A 17249-nucleotide genomic window follows, 5' to 3' on the forward strand; every position below is an offset into this window, starting at 1 on the left:
TCAGACATACTTTTTGACTTATAAAACTATTTTCACTATTTGGAGAAGTTGTTTTTATCAGGGCCGGCCCTAACTTTTCGGTGGCCCGAAGCGAGGTCTGAAAATGTGGCCCCTTCTATCAAATTGTAAAACGTATAAATGTACTACATGAAAATCGTAAGTACCGCAAAATATTTTCATCATATTTATATATTTATATATAACAAAATAGTTTTTTTGATAATTACAATCAATGAAATTTTGTTCTTCTTAAATTTTTCGATGCAAAGTTACTAATAATCGTCGAATAATCAAGACTGTCAGTCATATCCTTCTCAATAGATAATATAGCAAACCCGTTCAACATTTCTTGCGACATAGTAGATCGAATATAAGACTTAATCAACTTCAACTTAGAAAAACTTATTTTTGCAGAGGCAACAGTAACTGATATCGTTAACATAATTCTATAAGAAACTAATGTGTTCGGGTAACAACCTTTCAGATCTTTCAAAAAATCTAGCACTTCAATTGGTCTTTTGACCTCATTTGGTAAAAGACACTTCAACACTTTCAGTTCAGAAAATAAGACTTCTGTCTATGTCATATGATTCATTATGCTTGAAAAAGGTTTTAAGGCGATCACGTGAATCTCTCAAATCACTATCATCTTCTGAGTTTAACTTTTTAAACATCATTTGTTATTTTTTTTTGTTCAACTAAATAATTTGTTATTTAGTTCAACAACTAAATAATTTGTTATTTTCCTCAACAAAAAAAAAAAAAAAAAAAAATAATTTGTTATTTGGTTAGTTTATGATATTTGGAGCTTCAAAATCCTATGGAGTATCAATTATGATGTGATGTAAATAATAGTATCTTATTTGGTGGGATAATGTGAATTTCACACCCACGTGTGATGAACCATGAGGGAGAGAGAGAGATGGCCGAGTGATATAACCGAGAGAGATGACCAAGTGATATTGTCGAGAGAGAGAGAGAGAGAGAGAGCTATTGGTAAGATATTTCTAGAGTTTTTTTTTTATTTGTTCATCGTGTGAATAGACCCTTGACCTATAGGTGGAAGATTATATCTCTTACCACTCCAACCAAGGGTTGTATTGGAGAAGGTTTTTCAATAGAGTATCTCTAAATAGCCAACTAGGAAAGAGACTACTTAGAAATCCATTTTTCACACTTGACAAGATTTTTAGAGTTTTTCTTGAGTCTTGCATTGGAGATGCTCTAATGCTACACAAACTGGGATACATATAAAATAGATATGCTGGTTATCTAATAACTATCATAAAATCCTAAAACTAACCGACTAGATCGGTGAGATCCAGCCGGGGCGGCTAGCCCATACGGCTACCCCTAATCGATACCAACTTTGGGTGCTATCTCTCTTTCTTTTTTATGTTTCAGAACTCATAGAGTTTATAATTATCACACTATATAATCATCTTTAGATAAATCAAGTAATAATGTACAGCGAGCATAAAATAAAATAATAGTTAATGGATGACTTCTACTGTGTCCCCTACAGTAATAAATGGACTTCATTCTTCACATATACTGACATTGAGTGTAGGATACAATTATCCCATATTGTTGAAGCTTAAGAACAAAACATTACTTCAACTGATTTCGGAAAAAAAAAAAGAAGAGATTACTTCAAATCACTGAGAAAGAAGTGTTGCCTTTGAATAGTTTTAATCTCTTAACGTCTCGGTCAGTGCAAATAAAATTCCGTCCAAGTATTAATAAGTCTGCCAACCCAATGTTTGTTTTATGCATCTATCTTATACATGTTGCGTTTTATCTATATTTTGCGTGATCATTTCATTTTGATTTTCTTTTCTTAAGAAGAAATCTTTTTTGTCTCTACATGGTTTTTAGATTTATGGTCGGACATAAGAAGCCATATTTATCTAAGGAAACTAATAGATAGATTTAGATAAAACTGGTGTATTGTAGATATCATTTATTAAACAAGAAATTCGCCCACATCCATGAATCGTCTTTTCAAACTTCGTTGAGAATTTTGTTTACACTCAGATATCAAAGAGGCAATACAAAGTCCATCCATGAAAATATAGTTTAATTCCGACTCAATTCAAATTTTTTAAAAACAAATTTCAAATTCAACCCTTAAACTTTGATTTTTAGTTTACATCAAATATACGTATATGAGGAAATTTTTTATGTTTTCAACTAACCAAGGGTTAAGCAACATTAATTCTTATTAACCATTGGATTGTGCCTAGAGTTGTGTTTTCCATTACATCAAATCTTGTCTTATTAACATCAAATCGTGTAATTAAAATTTAATTAAGATAACTTAAACTAATCTAAGATCTCGATTAATACCACAGTCAAAGTAAAATAATTAAGGTAATCAGTTAAGCATCAATTTGAACCGTTAGATATTGTTGAGATATGATTAATGAGCAAATCTCAACGGCTCCTATGCAAATCGAGGAAATGAACCTAGGAATATGAAATTGCTAAAGACCCAAAGTCAACAGTCAATAGTCAAGGAGTCAACCCTTAATGACCTCCAAGAAGCACACGAGCAAAGACAAATTTATGAGTAAGATCAAAATATTTCATGAAAGGGTGATTTTCTAGATAAATACTTGTACTTTATATTGCTAATTTATTAATTAATGAAATGCTTAGAGATAATCATTCTAGGTTTATGCTAAATTCATAGGGCTTGCAAGTTCGATTGTCGTAAATTAAGGTTCCTTAATAACCATGTTTTGTGTTATGGTTATGAGAATTGATCATGGTCAATTTGGCTTTGCTAAACTTTGAACAAGATCTAATTGTTGAACAAGATCAAATTCTATAACATTGAAATTAGTTATAGGATAAACACAATAAGGCATATCGTCATATTCAAATCCTACTTTTTTTCCTTGTGAGGGGTCGAATTTCTGTACCAGTTCACCTCTTCTTTCGAGAAAAAATAATAATAACACGGAGATTTCTCTAAAGATTATGCCTTTGGATATTAATATTCTATGCACCAACTGCATATACTTAGTACGAATTTTAAATATATATTATGTGTTGATGGTGTGTATATTTTGATATTTTTTCTATTTTAAATCGTGGAATACAAATAGAAATATGTCAACTTGTAGATTTGCATTTACTCTTCGCTTAGATGATATTTTCAGTTTCAACTCAGCCATTTCTCTCCACAATAAAAGAAAATAGTGAGATGAAAAGGTATACTCCTAAACTAAGTTGTTTATTATCTTCAACAAAAAAAAAAACTAAGTTATTTAACTATAAATTGATTTTGGTCGTTAATGGTTGACATTATTAATATTAGCTTCCCATAAGTTAATTAATTCCCCACTTGTAAAATAAAAAAGTAAGCGAGTTCACATAGCTTTGAATCAAACCTTTTTTTTTCGTAGTACTCTTAACAAATATTAGCTGCTTAATTGTGCATTCTCTAAGTATTTAAATTATTCACTATTTTTTTTATTTTCAATTAGATCGTTTAATTAAATTGTAATATATACGAGAGAAATAGTCGGCCGTTGTTTTATAAAGTAGTGGTTGGCATTTCATGCAACCCATATTGATGTCACTAAGTATTTGCAAATGTTTGTATTTCTGAATTAAAATAGCACGAAATGAGTAATATACATTTTTATATTATCCAGAATTGAAGTTGTTATTGAAGAACAACCTAAACAATACCTATTTTTCCGTATCAGGTAGTTCTTATTCTTATCTTAAGTCCAAAACCGGACTTCAATTGATTTCAATCTACCCAATCATCCCAATGAATATCTCATCTGGATTTTAGGTCTATTTGAATGATATATACAAACTAACCACTAAAACATTGATTAAATTGTAAAGAGCACTTAATCATATGAATATTTTATAAATGGCAGTCTTATCAATTTTTTTCTGAGATAGACTACAAGAGATTGTCTGAATGTCTAGTTGAAGACATCTTAAATCTTTAAAGGCCATATATGTAGTCTAAAGCCCGATTAATCTACTTTAACTTTATCAAATTCTCAAGTTTAATAAATTATAGATTTCTTCTTCCATGAAATCGAATTTGAGATTATTGGGTAATAGAGTGTGTAAGAGGCGGTTTAGATGGTTATGACTATAGGCGGTTTAGATGGCTATGCCTATAGGCGGGTTTGGAATGGTGTAAGAGGCGGTTTCCTATGTTTCCAAATTTTAGCAGTAGGCGGTTTCAAATTCAATGGTTGGAGTCGGCTTATATTATATTTAAATAGAGGTTTGAGAGCCACCACTAAATAAAACCAACACAACTACTCAACAACAACTCTTCTTTAGAGAGCTAGAGAGAGAGCAAGAGCGAGAGAAATTTTTTCATTGTTTTTGAGCGGTGTTAAATTTCTCGATCGTCGAAGATTTAGTATAGAAGGTTATTACTATACGGTACCATCTTGGGACGAACTTGCGGGTTGTGTGAATCGTCTTCATCTATCCTTCAATAAAGATTTCTCGTTCGCCCGAGGACGTAGGCTTTAACGCCGAACCTCGTTAAATTCTGTTTGCATATTTGATTTTGACTTAGCTTTTCGATTAATCTTCATAATCGGATCAATTTCTAGGATAGGTTCGATAGCTTCCGCGACTTTTAGTTTTAACAATTGGTACTAGAGCCTTGTTGAGATTGAACAAAGAGAAGATGGGATCGAGAAGTGGTACGGTCAAAGCAGGGAAATATGAGATAGAGAAGTTCAATGGGAAAAACGATTTTTCTTATTGGCGGATGCAGATGAAGAATCTGTTAATCTCGCAGAAATTACACAAGACGTTGACGGGAAAGAAACCAGGAGATATGTCAGATGAGGATTGGGAAGAGTTAGATCTCGAAGCACGGGCTACCATTATGTTGTGTCTTGAGAGGGACGTGGCGTTCCTAGTAGACGAAGAAACAACGGCGGCGGGTGTGTGGTTAAAGCTAGAAAGCAGTTTCATGACGAAAACTTTAACGAATCGGGTCTACTTAAAATCCAAATTATTCACATGTAGAATGGAAGAGGGTTCTTCTATTCAGGAATATGTGAATAGGTTTGACAAGATTATCTCAGATTTGAAGGATATTGATGTTAAAGTTGGGGATGAGGACCAAGCCCTCATATTGTTACTTTCATTACCTAAATCCTATGAAAACCTTGTTCAAACTTTGATGCTTGTTGGTGATAGTCTAAGCATGGAAGAGACGAGAAATTCGCTATTAGCGGATGACCTTCGTAAGGTTGCTACTAGCAGTATGGCGTCGGGTGGAGTAGACAAGGATCAAGCACCAGGGTTGTTTGTAACGAGGGGGAGGAGTAATGAAAGGAGAAAGGGAAAGGGCGGGAAATCTAGATCCAAATCTAGAGGCTCTTTCAAGAAAACGTGCTTTAGTTGTGGTGAGCTTGGCCACTTTAAAGCGGCTTGTCCAAAGAGAAAGTTGAAGCAAAAGAACGAAGGCTACAAGGAGAAACAAGAGATGCAAGAGGCGGGATATGTGTCAGAAGAGGCGGACGAATGTTTCTCGGTGACAGAGGTGTCTGAGAAGATCTTCGATAAGTGGATACTTGATTCAGGGGCGTCACACCATATGTGCCCAAATAGGGAGTGGTTTACTACCTATAGGAGTATAGATGGTGGTACAGTTATACTGGGTGATGATAGTATATGTAAAACTGTGGGACTCGGAACAATACGGATCAAGATGCACGATGGAGTGGTAAGAACATTGACGGACGTAAGACACATACCCGATTTGCGGAAAAATCTAATTTCCCTTGGTGTGTTGGAGCGAAGCGGCTGTAAGATAATTATAAAGAATGGCTCCATAAAAGTAGTTAAGGGTTCTTTGGTAGTAATGAGAGGTACTCGTTACGGTAATTTATACAAACTTTTGGGGACAACAATTACAGGAGATGTAGCAGTAGGAATCAATGGAAGGGATCCAACGGCTTGTACGAGGCTTTGGCATATGCGCCTTGGGCATATGTCGGAAAAGGGTCTATCTTTGATGTACGGGAAAGGCTTGTTGAAGGACATGAAGAAGCCTTGCATGGAGTTTTGTGAGCATTGTGTGTTCGGGAAGGCACACAGGGTGACGTTCTCTACAAGCAAGCACATGAGCAAAGAGGTATTAGACTACGTACACACCGATGTCTGGGGACCGGCAAAGTTACCTTCCAAGGGTGGTTCCAGGTATTTTGTTACATTCGTTGATGATCATTCGAGATTTGTCTGGCTTTATTTTCTGAAGCATAAGAATGAGGTATTCAACACATTCCTGGTGTGGAAAGCAATGGTTGAGAACAAAACTGGTCGAAAGCTGAAGACGTTAAGGTCGGATAATGGGACCGAGTACACGGATGGGGCATTCAAGGAGTTTTGTAATCAGGAAGGCATTGTGAGGCACTGGACAGTAGTAAACACACCTCAGCAGAATGGAGTCGCAGAGAGATTGAACCGTACACTACTTGAGAAGGCTAGATGTATGCGCTCCAATTCGGGATTAGGCGTAGAATGGTGGGCAGAATCTGTTGCTACAGCTTGTTATATTGTGAACAGGTCTTCACATTCTTCTTTAGATGGCGGCATACCTTACGAGGTGTGGTCAGGTGAACATGCAGATTACGGGAGACTTAAGGTTTTCGGTTGTACGGCCTATTACCATGTTAAAGGTAACAAACTTGACAATAGAGCAAAGAAGGCAATTTTCTTAGGATATGCTACAGGAGTCAAGGGTTATCGGTTATGGTGTACGGAAGACAAGAAGTTTGTAATCAGCAGAGATGTGGTGTTTGATGAGTCATCTATTGTAGCTATGGCGAAAGCTACGGTGCCTAATTGTGGTGATGTTGGGTCTACTAAAGCTCAAGTAGTGGAAGTAGAAGCCGAAGACCAACGGGTTTCTAGGAATCATGATCAGGTGGAGCATCAGGATAAAACTCAGGATGAGGAAATTGATGAACCCGATCATGAGGAGGTTCAAGGAGAAGGTACACAAGTTTTACAACAACAGCAGCAGGATGTTTCGGTACACACTAGGCCGAAACGGTTATATAAGCTGGTACAGAGGTGAGGGTCAGACAAACCTCTTAGGCATTACGGGCAGGCAAATGTGGTTGAATATGCACTCTCGGTGGAAGACGACGAGCCGGTCACCTTCAAACAAGCTATTATCGCGGCGGAAAGAGAGAGTTGGTTGGTTGCTATGCAAGAAGAGATTGAGTCTCTTCACAAGAACCAGACATGGGAGGTTGTCCCATTGCCCGAACGTAAGTCTGTTATTGGTTGTAAATGGGTGTACAAGAAGAAAGATGATTCTTCCGAAATCAAGGGTACAAGGTATAAGGCAAGACTAGTGGCCAAGGGTTATGCACAGAAAGAAGGGGTCGACTACAATGAGATTTTCTCACCGGTCGTGAAACATGCTTCTATTCGGGTGCTATTGAGTATTGTTGCTCACAGGGATCTTGAGCTGGAACAACTCGATGTTAAAACCGCCTTCTTGCACGGAGATTTGGAAGAAGAAATTTATATGGCTCAACCTGAGGGATACAAGGTTGAGGGTAAAGAAAATCAAGTATGTCGTTTGAGGAAGTCTCTTTACAGATTGAAACAATCCCCTCGCCAATGGTACAAACGATTTGATTTTTTCATGCTAAAGCATGGTTTTCGCAGAAGTGACTATGATTGTTGTGTATACATCAAGAAGCTTCGCGAAGGTGACTTTATTTATCTCCTTTTGTATGTGGATGACATGCTTATTGCTTCTAGAAGCATGGTGGAGATAGATAAGTTGAAATCTCAACTCAGTCAAGAGTTTGAGATGAAAGACATGGGCGCTGCAAAGAAGATACTGGGAATGGAGATTAAGAGAGAGCGGTCAAGTAAGAAACTGTACTTGAATCAAAAAGGTTACATCGAACGAGTAGTTTCTCGGTTCGGGATGCAGAATGCGAAGGCGGTGTCAACACCTTTGGCACCACACTTCAGGCTCTCGGGAAAACAATCTCCCTTTACTACGGTGGAGAAGGATCATATGGATCGTATACCGTATACTAGTGCAGTTGGCAGTTTGATGTACGCTATGGTGTGTACTCGTCCGGACATTTCACAGGCGGTCAGTGTGGTTAGTAGGTTTATGGCAAACCCGAGGAAGACACATTGGGAAGCTGTGAAGTGGGTCTTGAGATACTTGAAGGGTACTGTTGATACGGGTTTGTGCTTTATTGGAGACACATGTCAGGTAAGCGGTTATGTTGACTCGGATTATGCTGGCGATCTAGATAGAAGACGATCTACTACTGGTTATGTATTTAAGGTACATGGTGCTCCAGTTAGTTGGCGATCGATGTTACAATCTACAGTTGCGTTATCTACTACGGAGGCCGAGTATATGGCTATGGCCGAGGGTGTGAAGGAAGCATTGTGGTTGTGGGGTCTTTTGGATGATCTAGGGATTAAGCAGGAGTGCGTAGATGTATGGTGTGATAGTCAAAGTGCGATCCACTTGGCGAAGAATCAGGTCCATCATGCTCGTACTAAGCATATCGATGTTAGGTATCACTTTGTACGAGATGTCATAGAGGAAGGTGATGTTTCTCTCATGAAGGTACACACAGATGAGAATCCCGCGGATATGTTGACTAAAGTGGTGACATGTAGCAAGTTTCAGCATTGTCTGGAATTGCTGCAAATCGGCTCGTGTTAAGTTGCCTGAAAGGGCGTAATGGCGACAAGATAATCTTTATGTGAAGGGTTGGTAGAACTACGGTAGGCTTGATCCTATAAAAGGGTACGTAGGCAGCCATGGCCATATGGTGCAGTCGGAAGAAGTTACAAGAAGCAGATATATCTTACAAGGAGTATCCTGGTGTTCGTCCAAAATTTGAAGTATTTCAAATTGTGTACGAGGTGGAGAATTGTAAGAGGCGGTTTAGATGGTTATGACTATAGGCGGTTTAGATGGCTATGCCTATAGGCGGTTTTGGAATGGTGTAAGAGGCGGTTTCCTATGTTTCCAAATTTTGGCAGTAGGCCGTTTCAAATTCAATGGTTGGAGTCGGCTTATATTATATTTAAATAGAGGTTTGAGAGCCACCACTAAATAAAACCAACACAACTACTCAACAACAACTCTTCTTTAGAGAGCTAGAGAGAGAGCAAGAGCGAGAGAAATTTTTTCATTGTTTTTGAGCGGTGTTAAATTTCTCGATCGTCGAAGATTTAGTATAGAAGGTTATTACTATACGGTACCATCTTGGGACGAACTTGCGGGTTGTGTGAGTCGTCTTCATCTATCCTTCAATAAAGATTTCTTATTCGCCCGAGGACGTAGGCTTTAACGCCGAACCTCGTTAAATTCTGTTCGCATATTTGATTTTGACTTAACTTTTCGATTAATCTTCATAATCGGATCAATTTCTAGGATAGGTTCGATAGCTTCCGCGACTTTTAGTTATAACAGAGTGGGATGCCGACTACTACACCAAAAGATGGTGAAATTTTTCTTTTCAATGGTCGAATTAGTAACTTCTTTTCTTACCATCCAAATTATTTACTATAATATACTACTCGTCATCTTCTATTAATTTGTATTTTCTATATCGCGAAATGTGTCAAGGAAGCACCATATTTTAGGCGTACGAAAGCCACCCTGGACACAAGCAAAATTTACAATTAACAAAGCACATGCATGTTAATTCTTAACAAAAAAAAAAAAAAGCACATGCATGTTAATCATATTCATGCATGTGGTATGTCGTATATATACATATTTTATTTTATTTTCCCACCACTGGATTGACATTATGAAAAAAATAATCTTGCATGATTTGAGAAGTAAAGAGACATGGCATGTCACATTGGGAAAGTCAAAGTATGTAAAATGGGTACCCGTCGTAATACAAAACTTAAATAGAATGTAATTTGAAATTCAAATAATATATATAATCAAAATATTACTAGGAATGCATACTAATATAATCAAAATTATTTAATTGACTAATAATAAATAGTGTATGCTAATTTAGGATCTGTTTTTTGCGTAATTGAATCAAATTGACAGGAGGAAGATAGAGACATTAACATAAAATACCATAGGTTTAGCACATTAATGTTTGAGAGTGTGGAGGAGTTGTCTTGTGATATTGTTAATGTATACAAATGAACATGTAATGAATACAAAAGTAAAATAAAAACAATAATAAGGTTGCTACCAATTATTCATAATGTGTTCATGTCTTTTGGAGAAAACTTAGGAACAAATTCACAATGAAACCTTTATGACCCTCTCAAAAATTTAAAGAGTCAAAACTTATTTATAAATTACTTAAAAGGACCAACTAATAAACGTAAAATGCACATTAAAATAACAACTCTTTATTTTGTAGGAGGGTTCTTACGAATTTTATTTGTTTTTATTTAGATCCAAAATTTATTGTAAAATGTGATAGAATTCAAATAAAATTTCAGATAGGGAAATTTGGTCAAAGCCCTCTTTGATTGTTTTGTTTTAATTAAAAAGGATCGCTCAATTTTTTTTAGTCTTCAACTTCAAAATATTTTCCTAATTTAGGACAACTTTTAAAAAGTCAGCAACAACTTGAAAGAGATTTGCAAAAAAGAATATTGATTTTTAACTAAATTTAATACAGAAATTTTAAGTTTAACCAAACAAAAAAAGAAATTTTTAGTTTAAAAAAAAATAACAAAAAATAATTTATCTTATTAACTTAAATAAATAATAAGTGTGTATTTGGTCTAATTTCCTATTTGAGATAACAATTTTTCAATATAATATCAAATAGCATGAATCCTAAATATATATTGACCATTTTACTAACCTATAGGTATACGAAGACCGACCGTGCTACATTCAAGCCATCAAAGTGTGCGGTTGATTATGATTTTTCTGTGAAATTGACTTTGTTTTCCGGCGGCCCGATCATTTTTGTAGGAAGAAATTAAGTGAAGACATCAATTTTTAGGAAGAGAGGATTTTAGAGATGGAGAGAGGGGAGAGGGTTGCCGTGTCGGAGGGATAGGTGACTGATTTTTATCCCTCACCAAAGACACGCTTCATGCTTGACGGGCTATTCATGATATAAAACCCTAATTAAGTAGTTTACTCTAGTCTTAATTAAGCTAATCCCACTAAAATTAGAATTATAAAAATTAATGACACTGAACTCAATTAATTAATGGAATTTGGCTCATCTAATTAATCTAGAGATACCCTTTCTCTCTCTAAAGAAACAGTAGAAAGGGTCCTACAGAATCTTCATTTATTTCAGATTTTCATGGGATTTTGTTCAAGTCTAATTGACCTTAAGTCATACTTAAACACATTTTAATATGAATTAGACTTTAGAATCCAATCTATTGAGATATGGTTTTATGTTAATTATGTTTAAAGTCGATAAATTATTGAATAGAAGGTTAAGATTGATTAATTGAATTTCTATTTGTGGCTAATGGGTGCACCCAAGAGCCACATTTTAGAGAAAATAAGGCATTGTGGCTAGTACATATATAGCTGTTTTCCATTAAATTTATTTTTCTAAATAAAATTTTTGATAAAAATTTAATCAGTTAAACTAATTAAAATTAATTAAGAGAATCTCTAAGTGAGTTTTGCTGGCTTGGATACTACATTAAGTACTTATTTAGACTTTAATTATTCCATAATTCTTGTTAAGACTCAAATTTTGTAATGCATTTAGGTTTTTAGCTACCTAGCTAGATAGATGGGAAATAACATAAAATTTCTAAATAAATTAATTAAAAAATATTTAGGATAAGGCTATATACTAGGTTTATCTCTTTTGCCCCCAAAAGTTAACACATTACTACATACTCTAATCCATGTTTGTTGGATGAATTATCTTGATTAATTAACAAATTTATTAATATTATCATTTTACTATCATTATTATTACTGCACCTATTAGTATAACTTTCTTCTATGTCGATTTTATTGAAGTAATTAAGATGTTAATTTATTCATTTTATTTGAAAATATAGTAACTAAGATGTTGTTTTGAATCAAGTTGGTGTAGATAATTAACTATAATACTAAACTATTCTTACCTCCTCGTGTTTTGGTTTTCTTTAGTTTATATGAGTTTAAAACAACGCTTCATTATGTTTTAAGACAATGTTAGAAATATTATTACCAACTACTCGCCCACCTTGTTTATGTAATCTGCACCCAATATAATATTTAGGTCTAGATTTAAGTTTGAGAAGTTCTTATTTAAAGTACATTGAGAATATATATATATATATATACAATAGCCACCCAAAGAGTGAGAACACATATTTAACCTTAGCCAATCAACTTCACTGTATATATGTATATTATATTTCATTACTATATGGTCGTTTCGTAGTTCTAAATCTTAGGGGTTAGAGGCTTTTACAAAGAAAAACTTGGGTGAGCTAAAGGACCATATACATGTGTACATAATAAAATGTTTTGTACCTATCAATGTACTTTTATTATCTAATTGGGTTACCCTTGAACAAATGAATTATACTTAATAATCTAGTATTAAATTATTAAAAAGTATAGAGCCATTTATTTGCTCCTCTAATATCAAACTTATACAAAAAATAAATTAATAAATAAAAGTCGGAGAGGGGTTGAAAATGTGTTGTTTTCGAAATGTAGTCTAAATCGTATCATTAGTCAAAATAGACAATGTCAACGAACCCGAACACATTTATAACCGAAACATGGATAAGGATATTGTTAAAAATTCATGACACATTTTGTATTGGAAGTCTACGATCAGTACCAGAGGGTTAACAAAAAAGACAGGATTAGATAACTAAGTTCACCATTCCATTCAAGAGTTTCAAGACCGACCGACCTTGACTCTAATCCCAACCCTAACGATATGGTAATATATCCATTGCATTATCTAGATGCAAGCATTAATTCCCAATGAAGAAATATAAGATTAACTATAAAAAGTAAGAAGATGAATCTAAATAATAGAGTTCAAATGTACTTGTATTATAGATATGATCCATATGGATATAGTTGGCCCTTGAAATCAGCTTGAATTATCGGTCTCCCTAATTAAGGGATCGCTTATTAGGACCACTTCGAACAATGAAGTATTAAAAATCATGGAATGAAATGTCAATATAGTGTTTATGAAACTAAGTGAGCCGCGAAAATCATAACGTGTTAACCTATGTACATGTGCACCACATTATCTTAGTTTAATTTGTGGTCCACATTAATTTAAATTTTTATGTTTTACAATTGTGAGACTGTTAATCTAAAAAGAATTGTTAATTTTAGAATTTCCATTGGACCACCTCAAAGTAATACTAGTTAAGTATTTTCATATTATGAGACTGTTACACACGGATTACGTATCCTTCTTAAGTTTTCGTGTTAACGAACTAGAACTAAACTAGAATAAATGTTGAAGTACGGGGTTGCCACTTTCAACAAAAAAAAAAAAGTAAGGGGTTGCCAAGTTATCTAATTCCCTCATCTACTAGTACGACGAAAATGCACAATTTTACAGTAGAGGATAAGTTCAAATATTGGAGCTCAGAAAATGTTTTGTCAATATAAAGTTTAATTTATTATGTTGCGAAAATTGTTAATGTCCTTGTAGGCTACTATTTCTCTAAGAAGGCAAGAGTCGAAGAGGCGAATGGGAAATTAGACTCTCTTTCTTGTGTGAGAATCCCAAACCTAAGACTCCGTTCACAAACCTAAAAGTAGGTTCACACGTAGAGGAATCATCACAAGTTCTTTGTTACTTACACAGATCTGACACGATAAAAGGTGATTTGAATGATCGAAAGCTCTATTTACCAATGTCATATAAATTTGGACTTGTTGAACCATTCCCAACACATTTTGTTGAGCGACATACCATCCTTGTTTTCCATACTCCTAATCCTTATTGTTATACCTTTCGTCACGTTTGAAGGGACATCACTAGTACTTTTTTTTTTGGAAGTTCTAGATAGAAGGAATTTGAAGAAAAGACTCCTTGGTAAGTCAAAGAGCCAAAAATCTTTGAAACGACGACAACCCAAACAAAATCGCCGTTATTTATAGAAAAAACGTCACCAATTTATTGACTACTACAGTACTACTACTCAACTCATCATCACGTGTGCTTCCTCGAACTCATAAATAAATCATCTCGGTCTTTAACTCTCTCATGGACTACTCTCTCTCCAAAATTTGTTCTCTAACATTTGCTTCATTTGGTCATAAACCCCATCTAATGCTCCTCCAAACAATGCTAAAATACCCCCAAAAATGGGTTCAACACCCGCTAAAAACTGACGTGGTTGGCTCCCATTGGATGGGCGGAGAGAAATGATATGTCAAATGGCAATCGGCCATGTCAACTTTCTGCTTATCGTCGACCCATGCTTTTGGGGCGTTTTGTATATGTATTGCTCCTCTTAACATTTCACATCCGCTATTCTCGCATTCAATCATTCATCCCCATACAGAGAGGCCAAATTGTCCAACTCTTTTTTCTTCTTGATTGGGCTAAAAGAATATAGTATACAATATTGATATTCGGATCTTTTTCTAGAGAATACAACAAGTTTAAAGTACAGTTTTTATGATAATTTTCTCCCAATTGTATATTAGACTATTAGTTATTAGATTTAGTACATTTTTGTGTTAATACAAATTGAATAATAATATAATATTATTCAGATAGTTCGCTTCAACCAAGATTAACCCAATGCTTACTGTAAATGAAAAATGCGACGACATATAGAATCGTACGCTTTTACGTTAGTAGTTTGTTTTGACCAAGATCATGGGGTTATAACCTTTTAGGTTATTTCGAGTTCAAAAGACTTATTCGAAGAAAACTCTATAGACTATAAGCACCCTTGTTTGAGCACTTCCAGACACCTTTGTGGCTTTGACTTCGAAGTCGAAGTTCAAGTTCTGTAATCTGTTAACTTGGATGGAGCAGCCTGATATGCGTGCCTGCATATTTTTCATGCCCTACGGGCTCAAATCAAATGGGCTCAAATGTGCCTATAGCAGTTTGAGATTTTCTCTTGATTTGATTGTATCGATATGCCCTGTGGTTCCCAAATGGTGGGATATAACCCATCTGATCCATCGCATGAAAAACGCAGTACCTGACCCATATGGACCAGGCCCGACATAATAGATATTGTAGTTGATTATATACTCTTCCGAAACTCTAAAAAACTTCTATAAGCACCCTGATTTGCTATAAGCAGATATGAAATCAATGACTTCAGTCAATAGCTTAAGATTTTCAGGCGGCATGTCTACAATAAAAAGTGGTGCGCGTTTCACTTCCTTTAGAGTCTCCCAGTAAGTTAATCTGAAGATAAATTTCTTTGCATATCTCTGTCCGTAAGAACTTGATCCCAACTATCTCCAAATTTAGAGAATGCACTATGTAACGATATGTCGACACCATCCCATAACCCATACACGAGCTGGGTCAACTATTTTGAGGCGCCTATGAAATTACGTAACCGAAAAGGCCAGACCTCAAATCCTTTACTCATTTTCCGTAATAAGCTTCTAGTTATGGGTGCATGGTGGCGCCTATAAATCCTTCTGGCAATATTTATTCTTACAGCCCAATTCAACGTTGAGGTTGAAGATACTTAAGCTCAACAGTGCTGTGGCCCAGATGTTAGCTTCATTTTCTTACAGTGAACTTTATAAGCAGACAATATGGCTTTAGGCACATGGTCACTACAGGCACCCCATGAGGAGAAATTGCAATAGAGGAAGTACTATATAGACCCGTTTATGCTATAAGCGCCACTCACGCCCGATGGGTATAGACTTTAAACCTTCTTAAAAATTTTATGGGCATCACGGGTATAGAAAAGTGGAGGCTTTGCGGCATAAAAAAAGTCTCCGGGACATAAAGACTGTATATCAGGTTAACCGAGGGACCATTTTTGTTTTTCGGCCCAAAATTTTACTGCAAAGAAATTCTAAATGTGCCCAACGTTTCCTGCTATGCGTTTCTACTAGCAAATATATGTAAATAAATTTGGTCGTGGATGATCTTAAAATCAGGATTAAAATCATAAGTACCCATTAAATGCGAACAGGAAACTTCATTAATTTGTTTAGAAATGCTATTATAGGACTTAAAAAAAACTAAAAGGAAAATGGTCAAATCACTTTAGCACTTTTGATATAGAATGAGTTAATGAACAATTAGTCCAATGAGTTGAGAACCTTAAAAGAAAAAGAATCAACAGTTTAGACTATAAATGATTGTATTGGTTTGATTTATATTCCATTGCCACCCCCAAATTTGTAACCTATTTTTCTCTCTAACTAAACAACCTAAGCATCTAAGATTATAGATCTCTTTCCCCATGCATTTTGCACTAAGCAATGTTCATTGACACTTTTGTAACCCATAAACAAAATATAAGGGCACAAAAATATATGTGTTTTTTAAGACACCCTAATCTAGCTTTCACTGCACTCAATTTCCTACACTAGGCCTATTAGGGCTTTCAAGAACTACCCATTTATAGCAACCTTTAAAACTACTCACCATATCCAAGATAGATTCTTTCCAAATATAGGAAAAAAAAACAATAGATCACTAGTTAACTACTCCATTGTTGTTATCTCTTCACCTCTACTTTTTTGTTTGAATGATTTTGTCTGTTTGTTTTGAATCATTATCCATATACACTTTCAATTTCAGAAGTGGAGTATTTTTTTCTTTTCGTAATATTTGTTCATTGCATTAAATTAGTATAATTGGTTTCTTCTTCTGTCATTTCCTTAATTTCTAATGATAGATTGGGGGAATCATATAGTCTATTTGGTCAACCCATAAGGTATATTAGGTCAACTAGTGACGTATAATTAAGAATACGAATACAAACTTTTTTGTGAAGTTTTATAAGGCCTCCCCAATTTTGTTAAAAGGCCTCACCATGAACTATTTTACTTGGTAAATTATCATTGAGGGAGGGTCTTTTAACAAAAAGGAGGAGGCCCTATAAAATCTCCTAACTTTTTATTTGAATGTGACTGAAATTTTTTTTTTGTTGAAAAACGTGACAGAATTTGGTATTACACTTTTTATTTACTTATTCTACTTGTCTGAGTTTGTAGGATTAGGGTTTTCTTTCTTACGAAAAGATGAAACACATGAAAATGAACAGTGATCTATGACGAAGTGCTAATTAACTGATCTGTATCAATT

This window comes from Eschscholzia californica, unplaced genomic scaffold, assembly GCF_041429995.1.
Source record: "Eschscholzia californica isolate CP2 unplaced genomic scaffold, dmEscCali1.0.p SCAF_6, whole genome shotgun sequence".
Lineage (NCBI taxonomy): Eukaryota > Viridiplantae > Streptophyta > Magnoliopsida > Ranunculales > Papaveraceae > Eschscholzia > Eschscholzia californica.